Source organism: Ambystoma mexicanum, chromosome 5p (assembly GCF_040938575.1).
Source record: "Ambystoma mexicanum isolate Mex_15411 chromosome 5p, UKY_AmexF1_1, whole genome shotgun sequence".
In the NCBI taxonomy this organism is placed as follows: domain Eukaryota; kingdom Metazoa; phylum Chordata; class Amphibia; order Caudata; family Ambystomatidae; genus Ambystoma; species Ambystoma mexicanum.
Window position 1 is genome coordinate 400,192,162 of NC_090930.1, and position 12,328 is coordinate 400,204,489.

Below are 12,328 nucleotides of genomic sequence, written 5' to 3' on the forward strand. Positions count from 1 at the left end.
CTGTCTCTGGGACTGTTTCTCTTTATTAACCGTACCATATTAAAGATAAAGCCAGCCTTTCAATCAAAAATGGGGTCTGGGACTGCCTATTTGTCCTCTGCCAAATCAGGGTACACTTTTGCACCTTGGGCTTCAACACATCTTCCTTGGGGGTGCAGTAGGGCTAGTTTTCCCTAGCCCCCGCTTCTGTAATTTTTTCCATTTCTCAAGCAGCACAGGTGTGGGTCTACCATCTATCTCTTCCTTTGGAATGCCTGTTTTTATCAGGTCTACCCACATTTGCCTGTGTGTAACTTTAATGGTGTCAGATGTCTCTTTAGACTTTGCATTTTTGCCAAGCTTTTTCTCAGAATCATTACTCGCTGCCACTAGGTGTGCAGCTTTCCACACATCCAGCCCTTCTAATTACCCCAGTAGCAGTGCAACCTCACCAATTGCTTTACCTTGCGCTGGACCCAGCAATGAAAGCAATGCTCCTTTCATGTGACTAGGGGCATTTTGCAATAGGCTGTGCAGGACCCGATATGTAACCCCATCTCTCTAAGCTGCTCTGTAGCTTCGGGCAGTGAGTTCCAGGGCCCCCAAACTTCCTCCATATCAATTGGACTGGCATACAAAGTTATTAATGCTGTCTGAAGCCAATTGAACAAGGAATACAACCCTTGCTGCCCCATCGCGCCGCGCAACATCTGTCCCAGCATTACATTAGGAGTGATTGAAAGCATCTTCAATAATTCTTCTGGGGTTAAGAAGATACCATTGCTGCCGGTGTCCCACACTCTCAAAAACCACTTCAAAATCGGATCACCGGCTCTTTGTCTAAACAACTTGACATTGTCTAAAAGCTCTGTCGGTGTATAATCGCGGACAATTCCAGTATTCTGAATGTTTCCACCGCCAGCTTGGCCTTTTGATTTGTTAGTGATCAATGGGCGCGCTGAATAAACACATTTCTTTGGAGCGCATTCCAGCTCCTCTCCCTCAGAACAGTCTAGCTCTGCGATTCTGACTTCAACTGGCTCATCCCAGTCAAAATGCCTGTTCGGATTCACTATCGCTGACATCGCCAGACCACAAATTTGGATCCCGTGTATCTTTCCTAATTAATGCTCGAATTCTTATCTTTGACGGATTGCCTCACCACTGTTTGCGCTTGTGCATGGCTACACGCACAGCTAAAGAGGCACATCTATCCTCCATCTGATCAGCCCGCTTAACGGACGATTCAAGGGTTTCCCTCATTATAATTTGTTGCTCCTGGAGCAGGGTAATCTCATCAGTTAATTTCCGAATTTGTGCATCTTTAAGCAATTCCTTCTCATGCAACTTCCAGAGCGCCTGCAGAAACAATCAGCTCACGTTTCCTGCGGCTTTCAGCTCCCTTTGGCATTTCCAAAGTGCTAAACTCTCCAGACACTACTAATTACCGCCGGGGAAACATCATTTTCAAGCATGTCCCATACCCTGGCGCAGAGTACCGATGTAAAATGTCTGCCACATCCGACCATGCATTTGTTACCGGCCGCACTGGAATGTGACAGAGTGCACTATTCCCTTCATTGCATTCATCCTTCCCCTGTTTCTTCCAGAAAGGCATTGTGCTCGCAAATCCTGCCGACTATGCCAAATGTAGTGAATAGGGAAACAGCAGCCACCTGGGGCCAGCCCTTAGTGCAATATAACTCCTAATCACCTTCCCTCACAAGTAAGAAACTATGCAAGACACAATGGACTCAGTCTGGAAGAAAGCCACTCACTCAGAAGATTTTATGCTTGCATTTATAAACTACATAAACTAATCAGAATCAAGCAGCAGTTTTCTCCTAGGAATCATTGATGACGATACGATAGAATCACACTCAGGACCGACGCCACTCTGTGCCCGGCACTGCTCTGGGACTGGCCTGGCCCCCGAAAGCCTGCACACGAGCGGGAATGTGATGGCAGGAGCCTCTGCCCTCTAGTGCTGGCTGGTTGTCCAGGCGCTGTTTCCTACGTGCACGCTTCTCTCGAACAGCCCAGGAAGAGTCCCCGCCTAACTGGCCCAGGTAAAGATCTCTTATTAGGGGCTGCATGTCAATCACTATGATATGACGGACCAGCTCTTCGAGAATCTTCTAGGCCAAACCTTCCATGCAGCAAAACTTGTTTTTGCCTGGAAATTTCCAACTGGAAACTGCCAGTCTTGGCTCCCAGGCTCCATGTACGTCGTTTTGGGAAGTGCCTTCTACATTCCTGTGTTATCAGTGCACCTGCCTCACAGAGTGCCGGGCTGCTAAAGGCTGCACAGGGCTTCTTGCAAAACTAGATGTTTATGTCTCAAAAAGGGCCTCCGCAGTTAACCCCTCGCAAGAATGCAGGCTCACTCAGTTCGAGAGGCATGGCTGGTCAGCATTTTCCCGCACGCTTCGAATAAGCTCTAAATATACGCAAGATAGCTCAGTAGGTTAACGCAAGTGCCTAGATGCTTTTTGCTACAACTTTATAAACTACTGCCATGGGTCAAAGACAGAGGAGGACCCTTACAGATAGTGGGCCTCATTACACGGACGGCGGTAAGGGTTTACTGGTACCGGTAAGGGTACCAGTGCCATTAAACCATTACCGCCTTACTACGAGGTCCCTTTGTGGGACCCTACCTTAACGGCTGGTTTTACCAGCCGTTAAGGACGGGACCCGCAAAGGGACCTAGGAGGTAATTACGGTACCGCAATTTGGGGTACCGTAATTACTGCCTTCCTCATTCCCATTGAGCCCTATGGGGGCAAAAATGGGAATGGGAAAGGGCCATGGTGAATGGGGAATTACTGCCCCCACACACCTTGGAATAGGGTGGTAATTCCGCCATTCACCATGGCGGACTCGGTAAAATAACGGCGGCAACCATGGCGCTATTAGCACCATGGTTACCGCCGTCCATGTAATGAGGCCCAGTGTCTTTGGAAAGTTCAAAGCTGTGCTTCAGAAGTAATGGTACAAGAAAAGTTGGAGAAAAACATAAATGTGATTGTATCTTTGATACATTAGGAATGATGCATGGAACAGGAGTAATCATGGGTCATTGTTGGCCTTGTGGATCCAAGGCATACATAAGGCTACCTAAAGACGGTTCCATGTGTTAATATCCCCGCAAAAATATCGCGATACAAAAATATCGCCATATATTTGCGGCGATATTGACCCTGCGGGGACATCCCCGCAACCCCTGCATTATTTTAAAATGTGCGTGGGACACCCCCGTAACACCCGCTCCCACAAATGATCCCCCCCAAAAATATCGCCTATGGCGAGGCAAACTGCCATATGTACAGCAATATGTTTGGTGGGAAGATTTTGTAGGGACACCCTAAAGACTGGGGAGGAATATTGGTGAATGTCCATGTTCCAGCATTAGTGATTCCAAAGAGTGATCTGAAGCTCGACAGTTTTCCAAAAGCAGATGCTCACCTGAGGAAGAAGAGATCTGTGGAGGGTTCTACGTGATTTTGCCAAATGAAATGTCATCGTGGGACATTTCATCGCCGAAATCTCATCGCCAGAAACCCTGTATTTTTTTATTTTTTTATTTATGGGGGGTTCCCCACCAAACCCCCCCTACTTTAATAATCATACCCCAACCCGCACAAAACACCCCCCAAAAAATATTTTTAAAAGAAAAGGGTTTCTGGCGATGAGAATTCCGGTGATGAAATGTCCCACGATGACATTTCATTCGGCGAAATGCGTGTATACCCTGTGGAGCTGACAAAGAGGATGAAGAGAGAGAACTATTTTTCAGCAAAGTCAATAGAAGCTTTTGACTCTATCCCATATGAACACAGACTGTTCAGCCAGACTTCTTCAGTGTTCACCTTGATCTTCGTGCCAAGAATCGAGGTTGGAGCAAATGCCAAGTGGCTTCAGATAACCACATGGAAATTGCTGAAGACAATTAACACTATGATAAAGGGATTCAATGCAATCAGAGAAGAAATGAGAGCCATAAGACTGATGACTCTCCAGAACAGATACATCTTGGACATGATCACAGCTATGGATGGAGGTGTTTGTGCAAAAATTGGAGAATCATGTTGCACATTCATACCTTCTCATGATGATGAGAATGAAACCACAATGTATCAGGACAGACTCCTGCGGAAGTAGGCTGGAGCGGGGAGAGGAGGTGGAGGGGAAGCAGGGTAGAAGAATCAAGCAAAACAAGCAACACCTGTGTGCGAGAAAGGAGGGAGGCACAAGGGAACATCAAAGGGGGAACAGAAGGGGTGGCCATGGCCTGTGGGGACAGAGGAAGTAAACACATGTTGGTGCATGCTTACCTCCTGTCTGAGCAGGGGGTTAGGCCCTGGGTCCTCCTGGTCTGAACAGGTCAAAACAGGAATTGCCATTTTTCTTCATCAGCCCTTGACGTCAGACGCCCGTGGGAGAGACGCCCTTGGTCTAAGAGTTAAGAGCAGGGAGGAACAGGCAGGACTAAGAAGGTGGGTGGTGCTTCGACCAGGTGACCTAGATCCACTTGCACCTGCTTCCCATCTGCAAAGGAAAAGAGGCTGGAGTGCTCCTTAAGTAGGGGAAAAGAGTGGCAACCAGGAAGGCACCAGGTGGGTGGGGCTTGCTAATTTGGGGAAAAAGAGCGGCAACCTGGAAGGTGCCAGGTGGGCGGGGCTTAGGCCAGGAGACCTAGATCCACTTGCACCTGCTCCCATCTGCAAAGGAAAAGAGGCTGAAGGGCTCCTTACGTAGGGAAAAAGAGCGGCAACCAGGAAGGCTCCATGTGGACGGGGCTTGCTAAGTGGGGGAAAAAGAGCAGCAACCTGGAAGGTGCCAGGTAGGTGGGGATTAGGCCAGGAGACCTAGATCCACTTGCACCTACTCCCCATCTGCAAAGGAAAAGAGGCTGAAGGGCTCCTTAAGTAGGGAAAAAGGGCGGCAACCAGGAAGGCACCAGATGGGCGGGGCTTGCTAAGTGGGGAAAAAGAGCAGCAACCTGTACACATTCCAACATACACTCAAAGCAAGGAAATGAATAATTCAAGCAACAATATGCAACCAGCATTATCCTCACAACACACACCATAAGAACTCACCCACACTGCATACACATTCTAACATGCACTCAAGCAAGGAAATGGATAATTGAAGCAGCAATATGCAGCCAACCTTATCATGACCGCACACAGCATACCACAAAGAGCATATGCACTCACCCCCACTGCATATACATTACAGACACGTGCTAATGCAAGGAAATACTTAATTCAAGCAACAATGTGCAGCCAACATCATCATGACCACACACAGCATACCACAAACAACATATGCACTCTCCCCCACTGCATACACATCACATACACACGCTAATGCAAGGAAATACATAATTCAAGCAGCAATGTGCAGCCAACATTATCATGACCACACACAACATATGCACACACACACCCTGCATACACATTACAGACATACACTCAAGCAAGGAAATACATAGTTCAAGTAACAAACTGCAGCTAACAGTATCATGGCCAAACCCAGCATACACACTCACCCCCACTGCATACAGATTACATACATGCACCCTATGAAGGAAACACATAATTCAAGCAACAATGTGCAGCCAACATCATCATGACCACACACAACTTACAAACACACAACATGCACACAAACCCCACTGCATACAAATTGCAAGCCTACACAAAAGTAAGGAAATACATAATTCAAGCAAGAATTTGCAGCCAAGAAGTACATAATTCAAACAAGAATATGCAACCAACAGTATCATGACCAAATGCAACATACACACTCACCCCCACTGCATACACATTACAGACATACACTCAGCAAGGAAATACTTGATTCAAGTAACAAAATGCAAGCAACATTATCATGACAACACAACCACATACAAAACACACAACATTCACACAAACCCCACTGCATACAAAATTACAAGCATACACAAAAATAAGGAAATACATAATTCAAGCAAGAATATGCAACTAACATTATCATGACCACAAACAGCACAGTCACTAAACCCCTCACTGAGTACACATTACAAACATACACTCAAGCAATGAAATTCAATTCAAGCAGCAATATGCAGAAAGTATTGTATAGCAATGCTTGCTATACTTGGTGAAGATGCAGGAAAGATTCTGGAAGTAGAATGCGGAATAGAATGTGGGAGGACTGGAGCAGGCAGTTGAAGAAGCTGGAGGACCTTCCTTCAGCTGCTCCTTTCATATGCCCTTTATTTATGTTAATATAAATATATATAAGTATCAATAAATTCATATCTTTTTATAACATAGTCTTCCCCATTATTAAACTTCACATGGCGACAAGGAAACGTGACCTGTTGTATGTGAGTGCATTAGGAACCGATTGAGCGGAAGAGCGGAATAACAAAGAAAAGAAAAGCAGGTGAGCAGCTATTGCAGTGATTTTCTATTGTGTGTAATTAGTGGGAGGACGTCATTCGTTTGAACAATAAATACAACGGTAATGAAATGCTAGATACATCAAGTGATATTACGAACTTGCCGTTGACAAGCCGCGCGCCCGCATTGTCTGAAAGTCCTGCATGAGACAGGATGCTTCAGAGTAAAGCACCTACAACGTTGTGCCGTACGTTGATTATGTGGAGCCATCTTTGTTGTTTAGTGTTGCCGTAGGCGACCGGCAACAATACAAGAGTCATTTCGTATACCCACGACTCGGCAAAATCAAGCGGCTGATTCGGGATAAGCATACGCATACAGAACAAATTAACTCATTCAAATGTATTCACCCCCAAATTCAAAACTCTGAAACAAGTTCCTGTGCACGCACAGAAAAGAATATAAGGGGCATCTGATCTGCTCCCACTCGTCCCAGTTAAAAAAAAATGGAATTTTATTTTCTTTCTCTATTTGTTTGCCATCATACTGCAACAGTGAGAAATTAATAAACAGAGGTGTTGCTTATGTCATTATAAGGAAAGAGCAGAAGTCAAGTAGACCATTGATGACAGAGGAGCAGGTGACCGATCCACTGACAGAAATATGACTATACACAGTGTTCTCCCACCAGACATGTTTTTGCCCGAGGCTGGTGAACAGAATTTACCATGGAAAAGTTGGTTAACATCTTTTGAACATTATGCTACTGTAGTGTGTGGAACGAACTACAGTGTAGAAAGAAAGAAGTCACTGTTACTACATTGCTTAGGACCAGCAGGACAGGAAAAGTATGAAGACATACCAAACTTGCCAGATGAAGGGGATATGAATGAATATGAGAAATGCATTGCTAAGTTAAACAAACACTATAAAAAGAATCTAAGCATAATACCGGAAAGGTACAAGTTTGGGAAGAGATCACAAGAAATGGGGGAAAGTGTTGAACAATATATAACAAACTTAAGAAAACTTGCCAAGAACTGTAAATTTGGACACCAACTAGATGAGAGACTGAGAGATCAATTTATGCTAGAATGTAGTAGTGCCAAGATTAGAGAAAGACTGTGGGCTGAGGATGACCCGAATCTTGATGTGGGATTACGCATTGCTAACGAAGTAGAACACATGGACAATTATGTAGACTTTGGTAGATAGGATAAAAAGCACTTCCTTGAAAACGGAAACCACCATTAATGCTATGCAGACAACAAAAGTTGACAATGGGAACAGTTATAGTTCATCAATGAAGAGGAAAGAAGAATCGAAAATGCAAAGTACATTCAAGTACAATGGAGATGTGAGAAGTCAAGGATTTGGATGTGGGTACGGTGGATACAACAGAGGACGTTTTATGGTCAATCGCTGACCCTAAATAAGTCAAAGAGGCAGAGCAAGGAGCAGAACCTGTTTTAGATGTGATAGTCCTACGCACTGGGCCAACAGCCCCAAATGTCCTGCCATCCACATAATTTGCAGGAACTGCAATGGAAGGGGTCATCTGGACAAATGTTGCAGGATCGACAAAGAGAATATGAATTGGATCGGTGGCAAAGAAGAAAATGAAGAAGAAGAATGTGTTTTTGCCATCAGTGATAGTGATAACAAAGTGGAATTGGAAAGTCCCAGGACCACCATTATGATAAATGGCTCTCCAATAAAAATTATGACGGATTCTGGAGGAAAATATATGTTATTACCAGAGGCAATATGGAAAAAGATTGGTCTGAAGTGGTTAAATGAATCGGGCATCAATCCCAGTGCCTATGGAGGGGTAAACATAGACATAATAGGTTGGTTTGAAGCAACATTGGCATTCAAAGACAGAACCACCATTGGCAAAATATATGTATCAAAAAAGGGGGCATCTCCTTTGCTCAGCTGGACACACAGAGTGTGGCTTAAAGTCCGACTAGATGCCAGCACGGAAGAATCCATTTATAATGTGGAATCGGTTGAGATGACCATAGAAAGAATAAAGAATGAAGTGTTCAGAGATGGAATAGGTTGTGTGAAAGGTATCACACATCGAATACAGCTCAAAGAAAATTGCAAACCAATTGCACAGAAGTTGAGGAGTGTTTCTTTAGCCATGAGAGAGGAAGTAAAGAAGGAATTAAAGAAACTAGAAGAACAAGGGATAATTAAACAAATTAATTCTGCAGAATAGGTGTCACCATTAGTAATTGTGAGGAAAATCTCAGGAAAAGTCAGAGTGTGCATTGATCTGAGGGAATTAAACAAATGTATAATTCCAGAAAGACACCCATTGCCAAATATTCAAGAACTGATATCAACTATGGGATCAGCCAAAGTGTTTACGACGCTAGATCTCAACTCTGCATACCATCAAATTCCGTTGCATAAAGACTCAAGACATTTAACTGCATTCATAACAACTGAAGGTCTGTATCAATATCGGAGAATGCCGTTTGGCCTCATCTCAGCAGCCTCAGTGTTTAAAAAAACTATGCACCACATATTTGATGGTGATGATGGTATAGGGTTCTTTCAAGATGACATTCTCATATATGCCAATGACCAGCCAGAACATGATAGTGGGCTAGATAAAGCATTGAGGAAACTACACAAAATGGGCATGACACTAAGTAAGGAAAAGTCAAAGATCCATAGAAAGGAGATTGAATATTTAGGTCATGTCATATCAAAAGAAGGGATTGCACCCAAACCAGATTTAATGTCAGCAATTGAAAAAATGGCAATTCCCAGCAATAAAGAACAGTTAAGAACATTTCTAGGAATGGCCGAATATTATTCAAAGTATGTAAGGAAATTTGCCGATCACACAGCTGTGCTAAGAGATCTCACCAAAATGAATGTGAAATTTGAATGTAGTTAGAGTGTGAAAAAGAATTTAAGTACATTAAGAATGCTTTAGCAACAGCACCATGTATTATGTACGAGGACAATGTAGAATGATTACAACAGATGCTAGCAACGTGGGACTGGGTGCATTGTTAACACAAGTACATGATGGAGAAGAGAAAATAATAGCATTTGCATCGCGACTATTAAAGGGAGCAGAGAAAACTTATGTAACTACTGAGAAGGAAGCTTTGGCCATTGTATGGGCAGTTAACAAATTTAGAAGTTTTGTGTGGGGAACAAGTTTTGAAATACATACCGACCACAAACCCCTTGTGGAATTGTTCATGAGTAAATGATTAGATAAGGTATCAGGGAGAATAAGGTGATGGGTTCACAGAATGCAAGAATTTGATGTAGTAATAAAATACATTCCTGGCGTAAGGAATTATGCTGCAGACTACCTATCTAGATTGGTAAATTCTCAGGAAGAATGTGAAAGTGAGGAAGGACAACAAGAAATGATATGTATACTTCAAGATGCAGCCATTTCCAGAGATGAATGGTTGGAAGGGATGAACAAAGATACCAAAATGAAGCTTATAATGGAAAATATCAACAGAAGAAATGTTCCCATTAGTAACATTCAAGAAGCAGAAGTTGAAGGATTTTGGAGTGTCAGAGACGAATTAAGCACACAAAATGGATACCTGCTCAGAGGAGACAGACTGGTTCCCCCGGAAGATATCAGAAAGAAGATAATAGAACTAGGACGTGAAGGGCACCAAGGCATTTCCAAAACGAAGAATAGAATAAGGAACACATATTGGTGGCCAGGATGTGATGCACAAATCGAAAGGAGTGTTAGAAACTGCATCCTTTGTAATAAATCTGACAAGAGTTGTGTGGGTGATGAATATTCCATGGTGTTGACTGACATACCAGATAGACCCTGGATGAAAGTTGGTATAGACATTGGTGGTCCAGTATGGAGTGATGGGTGTCAAACATGTTGTGTAGTGGTGATTGACATGTTAACAATATGGGCAGAAGTAAAGATGATGTCAAGTGTTACGACCAAGAATATTATTAATTTCATGGAAGAGATATGTGGTCGCGAAGGTTATCCAGAAGTTATGTTATCAGATAATCGTCCCCAATTTGTTTCTAGAGAAATGGAAGAGTATTTGAAGGAGAAGACCATTACGCATGTTACCAGAGCTATCTATCACCCCCAGATGAAAGGTGTAGTGGACAGATATAATAGAATACTCAAAGATGCCATTAAGGGGCGTGGGCAAATGGAAAGAAGTGGTTATAATGATGGTTATAGCACATAGGTTTACTCCACATAATACGACTGGAGTATCACCATTCGAGTTGAGTAGGGGTAGGAAAGCAACCACCAAATTATGTCCAGGGTGGATGAGTGATGTGCTAAATATAGGAGTAGTCACCAGTGATGTAGAAGCTAAGATTAGATTGAGACAAAGTAGTAACAAGGCATGGAATGATAAGAGGAGATGTAGGGTCAACAAGGACCCTGATGTATGGTGTTATGTGAGAATCAAATTACCAGAGGCATTGAGAGTGAAAGGCGGTAAGTGGTCAAATCCTATTAAAGTTGTTGAAGTTTTTAAACATGCTGTGAGGATGAGTGATGGGAGAGTATGGAATAATGGTAGAATAATGGTGATGAAAGGGAATGATAACTGTGAGCATGTGGACAGGATTGATGTTAGTAAAAGCATGATGAGTCAAAATTCTTCCTTACCATCAAATTCAATACATATACCGATAGTGGGACAAACTTCAAGATCAAGGTTTGGAAGGAAGCATCGAGTTACTTAATGGACTATGGTGTATGAAGAAGATGTTTTGAAAGAAGAGGGATGTGCAGTATAGCAATGCTTGCTATACTTGGTGAAGATGCAGGAAAGATTCTGGAAGGAGAATGCGGAATAGAATGTGGGAGGACTGGAGCAGGCGGTGAAGAAGCTGGAGGACCTTCCTTCAGCTGCTCCTTTCATATCCCCTTTATTTATGTTAATATAAATATATATAAGTATCAATAAATTCATATCTTTTTATAACGTAGTCTTCCCCATTATTATACTTCACACAACAAGCAATATCATGTCCAAACATAATATACACGGTCACTCCGACTGCATTTACATTACAAACATACAGTTATGCAAGGAAATACATAATTCATCAATAATATGCAGCAAGCATTATCATGAGCACACACAGCATACACAGTCTCTCCCACTGCATGCACATTACGCACATGTCCAAACCAAGAAGAGAACTCATATCCAAGCCCGCTTCTCTGCAGCATCTAACAACTCAGCTGAACTCTTTAAAATCCTCAAGGAACTGGCCAATCCTGCCGCAGTCTCTACCTCCCCTGTCCCTTCCCAGGCCCTCTGCACAGCACTGGCCTCTCATTTCATCTCTAAAACTCAGGACATCTTGTCCACACTCTCCACCTATTCACACCTTCCCCTACTTCCTGCTCTTCCTCTGGCCCTCCTGCAGCCACCCCTCCTCCCTCTTTCTCTTCCTTTCCCCTTTTCTCCCAGACAAGGTTTCTAGATAAGTCTGATCTATGAAAGTCTCGTCAAAACAGGTTCACCCCTGTTCCTCCAAAACTATCAAGGACCACATTGACTCCCTGGCTCCTGCCCTGGCTGATTTCTGCAACTACTCCTTCATCACCAGAGTCTTCCCAACCCCCCTGAAGCACTCCCTTGTGCACCCTCTTCTTAAGAAACCCTCTGCCGACCCCTCCTGCCCGGCTAACTATCGCCCAATTTCCATTACTCCCTTCCTGGGTAAGCTCTTGGAGAAACTGGCCATCTCCCAGCTTAAGCTCCACACCAAACCTGTTGGTTGTCTTCATGACCATCAGTCTGGCTTCAGAGCTTCCAGAAGCACGGAAACTGCTCTCCTGAACATCCGTGAAGACCTGCTCTCCAATCTTGACTCTAACACCCCTTGTGTCCTCATCTTGCTTGATATCTCCTCTGCCTTTGACACTGTCAACCATGCCATCCTGCTCA